Raw genomic sequence first — 15,251 nt, 5'->3', positions numbered from 1 at the left:
TCCCCACCACCCTGAGCTCAGTCGCAGCTTTGACCTGCAATTACCAGACCTCTGAATCTCTCCCAGAAAAACAACCCAGAAGGTCTTTATCCTCTAATCCCCTTATCTCAGGGGTTGCGATAACTAAGTGGTCCGGCACGACTCTGCACATTCTCAGAACATTCAGTAACTATGTTCCCTACATGTGCCTGATAGTTTGCAGGGTGTGTAAGAGGACAGCTCTTTGCCCTGGAGACCTTACAGTTTAAAAAAGGTCAAATCTTCGCATACAGGCCTGGCTCGCTTGTGACACCAAACCATTGTTTGCTCATTATTAAACCATGGTTTGGCGACGTCCTGTTCAAACCCAAGTATATAATTTTTTATTAAATTTTGTTTTACAACTTAACGTGCTCATTTTTACATCCTTAAGACATCAATGACTTTCCTTCTTCTCTTTCCATGGTTCATTTTGCATACCATAAATCCCTGCATATTTTACAAAAACTAAACCTTTCAGTTCTCCATTATTACATCCTTCAAAACTTATTTACACTTTTGAATTTATCTTAATACTGCCAATGTTTTCAGGTGTATACAACCCCCCCATATATTCAATAAATCAAGCATCCCCAATCTGCGGCCCTCCAGATGTTTTGGCCTACAACTCCCATGATCCCTAGCTAACAGGACCAATGGTCGGGGAAGATGGGAGTTGTAGTCCAAAACATCTGGAGGGCCGAAGTCTAGGGATGCCTGCAAATAATGTTTTCCAATCTTCTCTAAATGTTCTCTTATTCTCTTCTTGTTCTCTTATTCTATGTATATGTTAAGTCTGCGAGTTGTGCATATTCTGTCAACTTAAGTTGCCATTCTTCTTTGGTTGGGACCTCACTCATTTTCCATTTTGGGGCTAACGAAACACAGGCCATAGTAGCGGCATACTTAAATAACCTTTCTTTCTTTTTTACACCTGGGAATTTCAGTCTGAATTATCCCCAACAGAAAGGACTCTGGTTTTTTTTGGGGGGGAAGGACTTTCAAACATTTTTTCCCAATTCGTTATAAATTATTTCCCAATACTCTTTTACCCTTTTAAAAGTCCATGACATGTGAAAGAACGTTCCCTCCACCTCTTTGCATCTCCAGCACTTCTCTGAATCAGTCTTAGACATCTTTGCAAGCCTACTCGGAGTTAAATACCACCTGTGAATCATTTCCAAGTAGTTCTCCTTCAAAGAATAACATCAGGTCACTTTTCCAGAGTTTGCCCCAGAGGTTAAAATCTATTTTGTGACCTATATCTATTGCCCAGTGTGTCATAGAGCTCAAACCCAGACCAACAGCTTCACGACGGTTTTATTAAGAATGGTTTCAGGTTGCTTGGCTAGTTCTTTTCGAGCAAGCGAAGCTAAAAGATGTCAGACTTCCTGCAAGGAGCTTCAATTTCCGATTACAGCGATCTCTTTCAGGTATAATTAACCTTCTAAGTCAAGGCCCTCAGCTCTGATTCACACCAATATCCCATCCAGCCTTCTGGGCCTTTAAAGATCTGCCGACTGAAGCGGCCGTCTCCCTTTGCCCAACGCGAGGGCCGGAACTGTTTGTCTTCTGGCTCTCCAAAGCTGCAGTGTCTTTGCCACCGAACCTCCTCTGGCTTTGGCTGCCGGCTACCGCTGGCTTCTTGGCTCCTATGCACGCATACCCCCCCCCCAACGTCTCCCTCTCTCATTTCCGGAGAGACACAGAATGCAAATCCATCTGTGTTGCTTCTACAGGAAGCCGCGAGCATGAAGCTCTCTCGTGATGCGGGTTATTTATAGCCCCTTATCGCAGTCCCGGCTTATCGGCGAGACCTTTAAAAACCAGGATTGTCCCCTGCATGGCCGGGTGCTGCAAAGAGAATCCCACTGCACATGGGACGAGCGCACCTTGCCCCACCCCACCCCGAGCATCTTGCCTGTTGCAACACTCAGATGGATCCCTGCACAAACTTTGCTCAGCCACATCAGGGCACATTCCCAATAACACCATTCCTCTGCAGCGGCAGACTGCGCACACCTCTTCCGCCATTGCTTGTCCTCCACATTGAACAGCCAAGGAAGGTTTGCTTTTTTTCACCGAAGCACCAACAGGGACTTTGCTCTCCATATGAACCCACCCTGAGATCATCCTCTGAGGCCTTTCTTCATGCGCCTCCTCCTTGAGAGGTCCAGAGGGTGGCAACGCAAGAACAGGGCCTTTTCTGCAGTGGCTCCCCGTCTGCGAGATGCTCTCCCCAGGGAGGTCTGCCTGGCGCTTTCATTATCCACCTTATGGGCCAGGCGAAAACGTTACTCTTTAACCAGGCCTTTGGGTCGATTAACACCGCATACTGCTTTTAAACATGTTCATGGGAAGTGTGGGTGGGGATATTGGGTTGTTCTAGTTTCCCTTTTATTATGCATTTCGTGTTTCTATCTTGTGATTTTATGCTGAGACCTGCGGGTATAGGGTGGCATACAAATTTCTTTTTTTATCTGTAAGCTGCCTTGAGTTGGGGGGAAAGAATGGGGGATAAATAAATATATCATCAACAGCATAGAATTGCTGTACCCCCAAGGATATCCCCACCCCACCCCTTGCAATGAAGGAATTGCAGGGAGATTTTACTTTCTTGGGCTCCTTGATCACTGCAGATGGTGACAGCAGTCACGAAATTAAAAGACGCCTGCTTCTTGGGAGAAAAGCAATGACAAACCTAGACAGCATCTTAAAAAGCAGAGGCATCACCTTGCCGACAAAGGTCCGTATAGTTAAAGCTATGGTTTTCCCAGTAGTGATGTATGGCAGTGAGAGCTGGACCATAAAGAAGGCTGATCGCCAAAAAACTGATGCTTTTGAATTATGGTGCTGGAGGAGACTCTTGAGAGTCCCATGGACTGCAAGAAGATCAAACCTCTCCATTCTTAAGGAAATCAGCCCTGAGTGCTCACTGGAAGGACAGATCCTGAAGCTGAGGCTCCAAGACTTTGGCCACCTCATGAGAAGAGAAGACTCCCTGGAAAAGACCCTGATGTTGGGAAAGATGGAGGGCACTAGGAGAAGGGGACGACAGAGGACGAGATGGTTGGACAGTGTTCTCGAAGCTACGAACATGAGTCTGACTAAACTGCGGGAGGCAGTGGAAGACAGGAGGGCCTGGCGTGCTCTGGTCCATGGGGTCACGAAGAGTCAGACACGACTAAACAACTAAACAACAACAACAATCATTATTCATTGAGCTCAGTAGTGTCTACACAAACTGGCAGCTGCTCTCTGAGGTTTCAGGCAGGTGCTGGCAGGAATTGAACCCAGGACTCTCTGCATGCCTGTCTCGGCTTACAAGAGTAACAAGGCCAGGATGCCTGTCTTATCAGCAACTGCCTTGCGAATGGCCAGTGCTGATAACATAAAATCATTGCTGGGTTTCAATTTCTGCACGGGATTTGCCTCTGACCTCATTTGTCCCCCTCTAACCACATCCCAGCAATGCACGTTGATACCGAAAGACAAACAGGCAGGCAGACAGACGGAGACTCAATAAATATTGCCTTTCCAACTGGTCAGCAAAAAAACAAAAAACACATGTTTACCATGGGACTTCCTGTTGCTTCTGCTGCAACGGAGCTATTTATTTATTCCGTTAATACACCACTTCCTCTCTCTCCCCCCCCGCCCCCGGATATCTGAAGGCAACCCTGTATGGGGAAGTTTTTATGTTTTTTTTAATGTTTGTATGTATGTTCAAAGCTGCCCAGAGTGGCTGGGGCAACCCAAACCATTCAGATGGACGGGATATAAGAAATTAAAAAAAAATATTATTCCTATTACGATGATTGAATAAGTCGTACCTAGCTTCATCGGAGAAATGTTGGAGGGTATGAGAACCTCCTTTGCTCCTCTTCCAATTGTTCCAGTTGTAATTTATATTACTCCCAGGTTATCGCACATTAATGAATCTTACATCTACTTAATTTCCTTCTCACATATTTTAAGCAAGGTTCAGCCTAGGTCTGCTATTAGAGTTTTCGATACTCCATTTTTCAACAGATATTCTTTAAACATCTCCCATTCTTCCTTTGTTCTCTGTTTAGTATGCCCTCTTATTTTTGCTGATTTTTAACATTTTTGCTTTTTATATGTTTTTTCCCCCTTTCTTTTTCCCTTTCATTTTTTGAGTTTTTTTCCCCCTTTTCTTTTTATTTTTTCTTTCTTTTTGATATATTTTCAAATATGTTTTGTAATCTATTTTGGTTTGTGATTTGTTCTTTGAATGTACTTTGTACTTTTATATATTTGAGAAATGTAGATTGTGTGTATATGTATACTATCTGAACTTGCTTATTTTAAACAATAAAGAATTTACATTTTTTTTAAAAAAAGAGAACCTCCTTTGCTCCTAAACGGGTTTCTGCGTCAGTCTAGGTTGTAACTGTTACCCTTTGGGGGGGGGGGGAGGAAGCAACAGCTACCAGTTTAGGACTGTTCGATGGGGCATTTAATCTCAGCACTGATCTGGTTATAAAGTCACCGCGATCTGAGCAGAGCAAAGCACGTGTTTTTCACAGGGAAAGTTCCAAGTTCAATCCATTTCCGTTTCTGCTTAAAAGGAACGGGGAGGGGCTGCCGGGAAAGCTGCCTCTCTGCTTGAGTCCCTGGGAGAGTCAGATTTTGCTGCGAGGCAGCTTCCTATGTTCCTATTAAACCCTCCGTCCAGAACAATGAGGACTGGAGCCTTGATTTGTTTTTAGCTTGGCGGTAGAGCACAAGCTTTGCATATTCCAGGTTCAGTCCCCAGCAACTCCGGGTAGGACTGGTGGAGATCCCCCCCTGTAAATATCTTATTTTTCCTTCTTTTAATAATTTCAAAGTGTGTGTGTGGGGGGGGGGGGTGACAAGAAATTTTCTGCACCGGGTACCACCTGACCTTGCTACGCCACTGCCTGGAGGGCTGTTGCCGGTTAGAGCAGTCAACACTGCTCTGGACAGACACCCCCCCCCAAAAAAAATGATTCATTTATTTATGCATGCAACAACAGCAACCAGAATCTTATATGCGCAGAACTGGAAGGAACAGGATATACCAATACTAGAATAATGGATTTTTAAAGCAAATGGACTGTGGGGAACTGGCAGAACTAACAGCAAAAGTAAGAAAACAACACGAGGGGCTCCGCATGGAAGAACGGAAGCTCTTTCTGCAATAGCTGAAAAAATATCGTAATCAGATGACATCGCAAGCAGGATTTGAAATATTGGCAATATATGAAACAGAAGAATATTTATTAGGTCCTCAAGAACCGCCTCTTCCAAATGAACCTACCCGGACCCTGAGCTCATCCTCTGAGGCCTTTCTTCATGTGCCTCCTCCTTGAGAGGGTGGCAACTCAAGAACGGGGCCTTTTCTGCGGTGGCTCCCCGTTCGTGGAATGCTCTCCCCAGGGCAGTCCGCCCAGCACCTGCATAATACACCTTTAAGGTGCCAGGCAAAAGCGCTCCTCTTCAACTAGGTCTTTGGCTGATTGACATCCGGTGCCCTTTTTTGGGGGGGGGAGAGATTATTGAGTTGTTCTTGTTTTTATTTTGATTACGTGTCTGGTGTTTTTTATAGGGCGGTATACAAATTTAATAAATAATAGTAAAATGGGATTGAGAACGGCACGGAGGGAAAGGCCAAGTTAAAGAGAAATGGATATTGAAGTTAGAATATGGAATATATACCGTGTGCAAATGTTTTAAAGTTTAATAATAATAAAAATGATTCCAGAAAACAATAACCCAACACAGCGCCGGACAAACCTATGGTCCGCATAAGGCTACTCCCTCTTGCCCCTCAGATATCTCACATCTAGAAGCCTAGGGGAGGCAGACAGGAGCATTTGTGCTCTCATGCATTTCAAAACTGCACCCGCAACATCTCCCCAAAGGCCCAAAGCCGGGTGACATAATAAGGGCATTGTTCTATCCCGGAGAGGCAGCCGAGAAACAGGGGCTGCTCCCGGGAAGCGGGGGCAATCAAAACAGTTGGGAATCTTGGAATGCTCTCCAGCTCTCCAGCCACACTCATTACAAAACGTCAAGCCTGCCTTTTGGCGTGAAAAAGGATAGGGTTCAATTGGGGGGGGGACACACACGGGAAACTCTTCCTGGTTCCCACTCCAAATGTGACACCTTGAGTTTTGTCTAGGATCATAAGACTCGCACAACTTTGAAGCAGTCCTCAAATAGGGTTGCTGCCAGGTCAGAAACTCTGGTATTTAAAAAAGGTAAAGGAAAAGGACCCCTGGACGGTTAACTCCGGTCCAAGGCGACTATGGGGTTGCGGCGCTCATCTCGCTTTCAGACTGAGACGAGCTGGCGTTTGTCCACAGACAGCTTTACAGGTCATGTGGCCAGCGGGACTAAACCGCTTCTGGCTCAACGGGACACTGTGACGGAAACCAGAGCGCACAGAAATGCCGTTTACCTTCCCGCCACAGCGGTACCTATTTATTTACTTGCACTGGCGTGCTTTCGAACTGCTAGGTTGGCAGGAGCTGGGACAGAGCAACGGGAGCTCGCTCCGTCGTGGGGATTCGAACCACCGACCTTCCAATTGGCAAGCCCAAGAGGCTCAGAGGTTTAGACCACAGCGCCACCACTTAAATCTAGGTCTTGGTCGCCACAACGGAACGTCTGTTCCCCCTCGGGGTCCCTTCCAGGGTTGCTGTTCTACGATTCTATGATCTCAGCTACATTGCTTGAGTGCAGCTTGCTCGTACAACAATTCACTTGTCCCAGAATCCAAGAAGGAAAAGCACACACATTGGAAATGGAAATTAACTATGGACTAAGGCAGAGGTTTTTTTTAACTGTAGTTGCCAACTGTGGTCACCAACAGAAATCTCCACATAGTTGCAACTGGACTATTCCCCCCCCCGTCCCCCCTTCTGCCTCAGTATCCCCCCCCCCAACCACCTTCCTTTCCAAACAAGACGGGATTTTATCGAATCATTCCATAGATCACACATCGAAAGAGCAAGCGAGCAGAATCCATCTCGACTCCATGATCAGAAAGCCAAAGTGCGTCCAAGATGCCACATCGACGCCTACGTAAAATGAAACATTTTGCTGCTGCAGTTCAACCCTGCAAATCAAAAGGCAGCAGGGGAGGCAAGTGTTGAAGCAAATCTGCATCCTTAAAAAACAGACTCTCTGCCGCAGTTGTCTAAAAGGGATTCCAGATCCCTTTCCACAAGCTCTGGAAGACTTTGCTGCGAAGGAAACTCCCAAGTCAAATGCACACATTAGTCCCTTGTCACAGAAAGCTTGCTCCAATATTTCGTAGAATTGTAGAGTTGGAAAGGGTTCCGAGGGTCATCCAGACCAACCCCCTTAGTAAGTGCCCTCTAAGGCTCCTCGGCTTTTACAACCCTATTCCCGGCAGGCACTCAACAGGCCAGGCTCCCACCACTGCAGTTTTACAAAACAGCAGCAGTAGGACTTCTGCCTGTCGCACCCTCTGCCCTCAAGGTGCGAGGCAGGAAGAGGCGAGGTGGGCACAGCTGGGCATATCGGGGCAGTTCCCCCTTACCTGCTCTGGCTGCAGCCGAGGCGAGAGCTCTCCACCCGGGACCCGTTCGGAGAAATTACCCAAAGTGAAGTGTTGGCCGGCCTTGGACTCTGCGGACCAAAGTTTATTAGCTGATGGCTGTTGGGAGACGAATGCCAGAGAGTTAGCAGATCAATGTCTGAAGCCAAGGGAGGGGGAGGCTGGTTGGCAGGAACAAAAGGCAGATGATAAGCAGACACCTTTCACGCGGAGAAAGATCTTCTCCGTGGGGCAAGGGCAGTAATTACCCGCGGAGGGGTGAGGCCTGGCTCCTCCTGCTCCTGAGGTCTGCTGAGAAATCGCAGCACACCTCCAGGTAGAATTGCAGAATCATAGATTTGATCCCGGAATGTCCCGCTTTTCCTTAGGATGTCCCTACAGCGGTACCTCGGTTTACAAACGCAATTGGTTCCGGAAGTCTGTACTTAACCTGAAGCGTACTTAACCTGAAGTGAACTTTCCCATTGAAAGTACAGTGGAACCTCGGTTTATGAACACCTCGGTTTACGAATTTTCGGTTTACGAACACCCCGGACCCATCTGGAACGTATTAGTTCACTTTCCATTACTTTCAATGGGAAAGTTCGCTTCAGTTTATGAACGCTTCAGTTTATGAACAGACTTCCGGAACCAATTGTGTTCATAAACCAAGGTACCACTGTAATGGAAAGTGGATTAATCCATTCCAGACAGGTCTGCGGAGTACTTAAACTGAAAATACTCAAACCGAAGTGTACTTAAACCGAGGTATGAGTGCAATTGGTTCTGGAAGTCCATACTTAACCTGAAGCGTACTTAACCTGAAGCGAACTTTCCCATTGAAAGGAATGGAAAGTGGATGAATCTGTTCCAGACAGGTCCGCAGAGTACTTAAACTGAAAATACTCAAACCGAGGCGTACTTAAACCGAGGTATGACTGTATTTTTCTTGGAGAAATGTTGGAGGGGATGGAAAAAGATGCCCCTATTTTCATCAGGGAAATGTTGGAGGGGATGGAATAGCAATATAAAAATGTAACAACAACAACAACAACAACAACAACAACAACTTGGAAAACTTTAATTCACTCACGATGTGAAATCATACATATAATTATGTGGATGGAAAATAAAAAACTTCCTTCAGTAGCACCTTAAAGACCAACTAAGTTTTTATTTTGGTATGAGCTTTCGTGTGCTTGCACACTTCGTCAGATACCATCTTGGTCTTTAAGGTGCTACTGAAGGAATTTTTTTATTTTGCTTCGACTCAGACCAACACGGCTACCTACCTGTAACTAGAACTATGTGGATGGAGTAACAGTATGTAATTGTTTATTGCCGTAATAAGTTGTATTAGCAGGGGTTAAGGTTCTCCTGACCTGTCTGGCGTAGCCTTGATCTGAAGCCAGGACATACCCATTAAATCTCTTTTCAAACAATAAAAGTTTATAGGGCTCTGTTTACCAGGCCAGACGCTCTTCCCACCAGAGTTTGCTTTTGAGCCGAGAGGGAGTTTACAAAAGGCTTCTTAGGTGATTCTCTCAGCTAAAGGGTGGAGATACGGAATCTGCTAAATAAATAACGCTCATGAATAAATAAGGAGAGATTGTTATTGGATGGCTTCCAGGAACACCATTGTCTTGGCTGCAAGAGAGGCAAAATCGCTGGTGAACAAACTTATCCTGGGGAAGCAGATGAAGGCTGCGCCTGCTACCGATTGAATCGAGACTGATAACGGAACCCGCAGTGTCCCAGCTGCGTTTTTTCATTCAAAGGATGATTTAAGCGGATGCGAGGTTTTGTCTTGTTTGAGCATCCTCTACAACATAGGTAGGCAAACTAAGGCCCAGGGGCCGGATCCGGCCCAATCGCCTTCTAAATCCGGCGCGCGGACAGTCCGGGAATCAGCGTGTTTTTACATGAGTAGAATGTGTCCTTTTATTTAAAATGCATCCCTGGGTTATTTGTGGGGCATAGGAATCCGTTCATTCCCCCCCCTTCAAAATACAGTCCGGCCCACCACAAGGTCTGAGGGACACTGGACCAGCCCCCTGCTGAAAAAGTTTGCTGACCCCTGCTCTTCAACATTTCTCCGATGAAAATAGGGATACCCTAGTCACTCTTTTCAGGTGGCGCTGTGGGTTAAACCACAGAGTCTAGGGCTTGCTGATCAGAAGGTCGGTGGTTCGAATCCCTGCAACGGGGTGAGCTCCTGTTGCTCGGTCCCAGCTCCTGCCCACCTAGCAGTTCAAAAGCACATCAAAGTGCAAGTAGATAAATAGGGACCGCTCCGGCGGGAAGGTAAACACCGTTTCCATGCGCTGCTCTGGTTTGCCAGAGGTAGCTTAGTCCTGCTGGCCACATGACCCGGAAGCTGTCTGCGGACAAACGCCGGCTCCCTCGGCCTATAGAGCGAGTTGAGCGCCGCAACCCCAGAGTCGGACACGACTGGACCTGATGGTCAGGGGCCCCTTTTACCTTTTAGTCACTCTTTTATTTGATAATCATTTTTATTAGCTTTCAGTTGCAATCCAAGAACAGCCTCATTATAACAATACCAATTTACAACACAATTATTAATACCAATAGTTCAAATACTGAATTACATAACGTTATAAGAATTCAAGGTCTCAAATGTAAATTTAATGTTCATAAATTTACAAGGCAAGCACATTGTTGTTGTTGTTTAGTCATTTAGTCGTGTCCGACTCTTTGTGACCACATGCACCAGAGCACGCCAGGCACTCCTGTCTTCCACTGCCTCCCGCAGTTTGGTCAGACTCATGTTGGTAGCTTGTCCAAGATGCCGTGCCCCTGTCCCAACGACAGGCGACACACGGCGGCATAGCAAGGTCATGCGTGCAACCCCTAAATATAGGGAGAGGTGGGCGGGTGTTCCGATGCACTGGCCCCAAAGAGGAAGCTCAGGGACACATGCATGGGCTTAAATAGAGGTCCCTCAATAGCATTTAGCTGGCATCCCATTGGTCTAATTGCACCCAGCATCGAGGGACCTCCAATTGGGTGTTGTGGCCATCCAAGCGTTCCCATCCACAACACAGGGTTTGGTTGCCAGGTCATACCGCAACACATGCCCTCTTCTTAGGGAAGACCCGATTTGTTGAGCTTTTTTTTAGGATTTTACCCCAAAGTTGTTGAGCTTTTTTTAGGATTGAAGTTGCTGAGCTTACCCACAACAGGGGGCCGGATTAAACCGACAGTGGGCCACACTAGGCCCCAGAAACGGACTTTGGACATGCCTGAAGCGCACCAGCCGCCTTGAACCAGCTGCAACCTCGCAAGATTGTTGTAAAGAAAAATGTACAGTACGAGGGAAGGGATTGGGTCCAACAACTTCCACAGATACCGTGTATTCCCCAAAATAAGACAATGTCTTATATTTATTTTTCCTCAAGAAGACACACTATGGCATATCTACAGGGGATGTCCTATTTTTTTAATTACACACCCAGCCTCGCCTCTTCCTTGGCGCCCTCCAGAACTGCACCTATCACTATGTCTTATTTTCGGGGTATGGCTTATATTGCGCAAATGCTTAGAAATCCTGCTACAGCTTATTATTTTATGGGTATGTCTTATTTTCGGGAAAACAGGGTAAATGGAATGAAATGGAATTGTGGCTGTAAAATGTTTTGAGTTCCTGTTAGGGGGGGGGGGAGGCAGGATATAGCAACAGCAATGGAAACTGTGAGACTGATTGAGAAGATGTTGTTGTTTAGTCGTTTAGTCATGTCCAACTCTTGGTGACCCCATGGACCATAGCATGCCAGGCACTCCTGTCTTCCACTGCCTCCCGCAGTTTGGTCAGACTCATGTTGGTGGCTTCGAGAACACTGTCCAACCATCTCGTCCTCGGTCATCCCCTTCTCCTTCTGCCCTCCATCTTTCCCAACATCAGGGTCTTTTCCGGGGAGTCTTCTCTTCTCATGAGGTGGCCAAAGTCTTGGAGCCTCAGCTTCAGGATCTGTCATTCCAGTGAGCACTCAGGGCTGATTTCCTTCAAAATGGAGAGGCTTGATCTTCTTGCAGTCCATGGGACTCTCAGGAGTCTCCTCCAGCACCATAATTCAAAAGCATCCATTCTTCGGCGATCAGCCTTCTTTATGGTCCAGCTCTCACTTCCATACATCACTACTGGGAAAACCATAGAAGATTGAGAAGATACCAGAGAATAAATCCTATTAAACACAGTGGGACATAGACCTGAGCTAATATGCTGTCCAGGCTTGGCCCTGTTTCTTGGGAGTAAGCTCCACTGGATAAAGTGGGACTTACTTCTGCGTAGACAGCGTCAGACTCCATTTACAATACAGTGGTACCTTGGTTCTCAAACTGTAGCCCAGGCATCCCCAAACTGCGGCCCTCCAGATGTTTTGGCCTACAACTCCCATGATCCCTAGCTAACAGGACCAGTGGTCAGGGATGATGGGAATTGTAGTCCAAAACATCTGAAGGGCCGAAGTTTGGGGATGCCTGCTGTAGCCTATCAACAGGTTGAGTGTGTCAGGACGGGGAAGGCAGGATTTGACCTTTTATTACATACCCTCCAAGTGTCCAGATTTTCCAGAGGGCAAAATTTTTGACACCCCTATTCTCTCTGTTATTTCTTTCGTTAGGTTTTCTTTAATTTTAATTTGACCAAGTAATAATCATAAATAAATACGGTGGTGCCTTAGTTCTCAAACTCAATCCATTCCGGAAGTCCGTTCCAAAACCAAAGCGTTCCAAAACCAAGGCGCTCTTTCCCATGGAAAGCAATGCAAAGCGGATTAATCCATTCCAGACTTTGAAAAACAGCCCCTAAAACAGCAATTGAACATGAATTTTACTATCTAACAAGACCATTGATCCATAAAATGAAAGTAATAATCAACACACTGCACTATAAAATAAATAAGACAGTATTGTAGATGATAAAAATAAAAATTATTATTATTTTCTTACCTGCACTGATGATCATAGTTTGGATGGGAGGCTTTTATCCATTTCCGCAGTCACACAATCAGTCAATCAGTAGCTGAACTGAGTTCCACACAGTCACAAAAACAAAATAACCGAAAAAGCCTCAAAAACAAAAATGCAAAATAAATAGCAAAAACAAAAGCACCAAACTTAATACCTTCCGGAAGTCCATTTGACTTCTGAAATGTTTGAAAACCAAGGTGCAGCTTCTGATTGGTGCAGGCGCCCCGGAAACAATAGCCGACAGCAGCATTGGACGTTCGGCTTCCGAAAAATATTCGAAAACCGGAACACTTATTTCTGGGTTTTCGGAGTTTGGAACCCAAGGAACCACTGTAAGAATAAACATGTGCGCCTCACCACCGTGACCATTCCATTGTAGCTATCCAACCTCCCCAAATTTCAACACCTCTTGCGACAGTTTGACCCAGGCACCCCCAAACTTCAGCCCTCCAGATGTTTTGGACTACAATTCCCATCTTCCCCGACCACTGGTCCTGTTAGCTAGGGATCGTGGGAGTTGTAGGCCAAAACATCTGGAGGGCCGCAGTTTTGGGGTGCCTGGCCTTTGATCCCTTTCCATTTAAAAAAACACAAATTCTACAAACACGCTCCATATCTCCTCCAAGTCATTTCTCTTGCGTATTCTACCTTAATAGCAGGTGTTTTGTTGTTTAGTCGTTTAGTCGTGTCTGACTCTTCGTGACCCCATGGACCAGAGCACGCCAGGCACTCCTGTCTTGCACTGCCTCCCGCAGTTTGGTCAAACTCATGTTCGTAGCTTAGAGAACACTGTCCAACCATCTCGTCCTCTGTCGTCCCCTTCTCCTAGTGCCCTCAATCTTTCCCAACATCAGGATCTTTTCCAGGGAGTCTTCTCTTCTCATGAGGCGGCCAAAGTATTGGAGCCTCAGCTTCATGACCTGTCCTTCCAGGGAGCACTCAGGGCTGATTTCCTTCAGAATGGAGAGGTTTGATCTTCTAGCAGTCCATGGGACTCTCAAGAGTCTCCTCCAGCACCATAATTCAAAAGCATCAATTCTTTGGCGATCAGCCTTCTTTATGGTCCAGCTCTCACTTCCATACATCACTACTGGGAAAACCATAGCTTCAACTATACGGACCTTTGTCGGCAAGGTGATGTCTCTGCTTTTTAAGATGCTGTCTAGGTTTGATAGCAGGTGTTAATTTACCATTAAATTGCATTGCTGTGGCTCAGTCTGTTAAATGGAGCCTCAGAGTCTCACTTCAAATTCGCCTCACCTTCAGAGTCCCCCTGTTTTATGCTTGTTATGTTTACACAGAGGCATCCCTGTGACTCCCCCCACCCATTACCTATCCCGCTCCCTCCTCCCCCCATCCCCCACCCAGGCAAGCCCCACCTCCACTCGGCCTAGTCTGGAAAGCAGCCTAGTCTGCAAAGCCAAGCCGAGATGCTGTGGAGAGGGAGGCGTTCCTAGGTGCAGTACCAGTGTAGCAGTCGCTAGAGGGCGCTGGTTTGCAACCTCTCCTGTGCTCCCAGCATGCACTTTTGTATGATTTATGAGTTCTGAAACACTTGGTTTTGGGGGTTTTAACTGGCGTAGGTGACACACCTGTCTTAGCAAACTTTCCTATAGCCTTCGGACATTCGCATGTGATGTTGTGTCAAAATTTCACCTCCATAAGTCAAACGGTTTTGGTGAAAAGTGGAAACACACCCACATGCCGAGTTTACATTTATTTATACAGTATATAGATATTCTGCTTGCTCCTTCCTAGCTATCTTAATTCGTGCAGCTGTCAATAAATTTGTGAGCAAGTCCTTCACGGGGTGAAGGTTCTCCCTTTGGTCGCTAGAGGGCAACCCAAGCCCTCGACTAAATACTTGCAGCACAGGTGAAAGAATTCGAGGAAATGGGATTTAAGAAGTCTCGGAAGTGGTTTAAATGCGTCGCCTCATTTACACCTGGTATTGCCTCAGGTTGAACAGGCTGTGCACAGGGCCGGATTTTAGGTTTGATGAGGCCCTAAGCTACTGAAGGTAACGGGGGCCCTTTATATGTCCAGCTGTCCTTTGTCAACAACAAATTTCCACTGTTTTTTTGTGTTGAATATAACCACTGTGCTGCTTGGGCTTGCCGATCAGAAGGTCGGCGGTTCGAATCCCCGCGACGGGATGAGCTCCCCTTGTTTTCGGTCCCAGCTCCTCCCAACCTAGCAGTTCCAAAGCACGTCAAAGTGCAAGTAGATAAATAGGTACCGCTCCGGAAGGAAGGTAAACGGCGTTTCCATGCGCTGCTCTGGTTCGCCAGAAGCAGCTGAGTCATGCTGGCCACATGACCTGGAGGAAGCTGTACACCGGCTTCCTCGGCCAATAAAGCAAGATGAGCGTCGCAACCCCAGAGTCAGGGATCCCTTTACCTTTACCTTTAATAGGTATCTAAAGCCATTTGCTCATAACAAAATAACCAGTCCGTGCAGAATGTAGGCACCCTATATATAGAACGGAGCAAACCAGTGATATTTTAGGGGGCAGGCTAGCAGGCGGGGCCCATGACTTACATCATAGGAGCCTACAGACTCTGTTGCTATATGTAGGTTTTTTGTATTGTTTTTTATCTTATATTTTGGAAATGTACATCCAGATTTTTTTCCTTTAAATTTTTTGGGGAGCCCCAACAGTGTGTGTGTGTGTGGAGAAGAAATGCAGGAG

At 46.3% G+C, this 15,251-nt stretch overlaps 1 protein-coding gene across 1 annotated transcript in view; it reads right to left on the bottom strand.

Moving 5' to 3' along the window:
• Nucleotides 1–7,706, bottom strand: part of CERS4 (ceramide synthase 4) — a 108,878-nt gene extending 101,172 nt beyond the window's left edge. The window contains exon 1 of the mRNA XM_035117930.3: nucleotides 7,574–7,706. The gene's annotated coding sequence lies outside the window, so the exon portion shown is untranslated. The remainder of the gene's footprint in view (nucleotides 1–7,573) is intronic.
• Between the last annotated feature and the right edge of the window lie 7,545 nt (nucleotides 7,707–15,251).

Source organism: Zootoca vivipara, chromosome 6, assembly GCF_965207765.1.
Source record: "Zootoca vivipara chromosome 6, rZooViv2.hap1.1, whole genome shotgun sequence".
Classification (NCBI taxonomy): Eukaryota; Metazoa; Chordata; class Lepidosauria; order Squamata; family Lacertidae; genus Zootoca; species Zootoca vivipara.
This window is presented reverse-complemented; position numbering and strand designations above follow the sequence as displayed.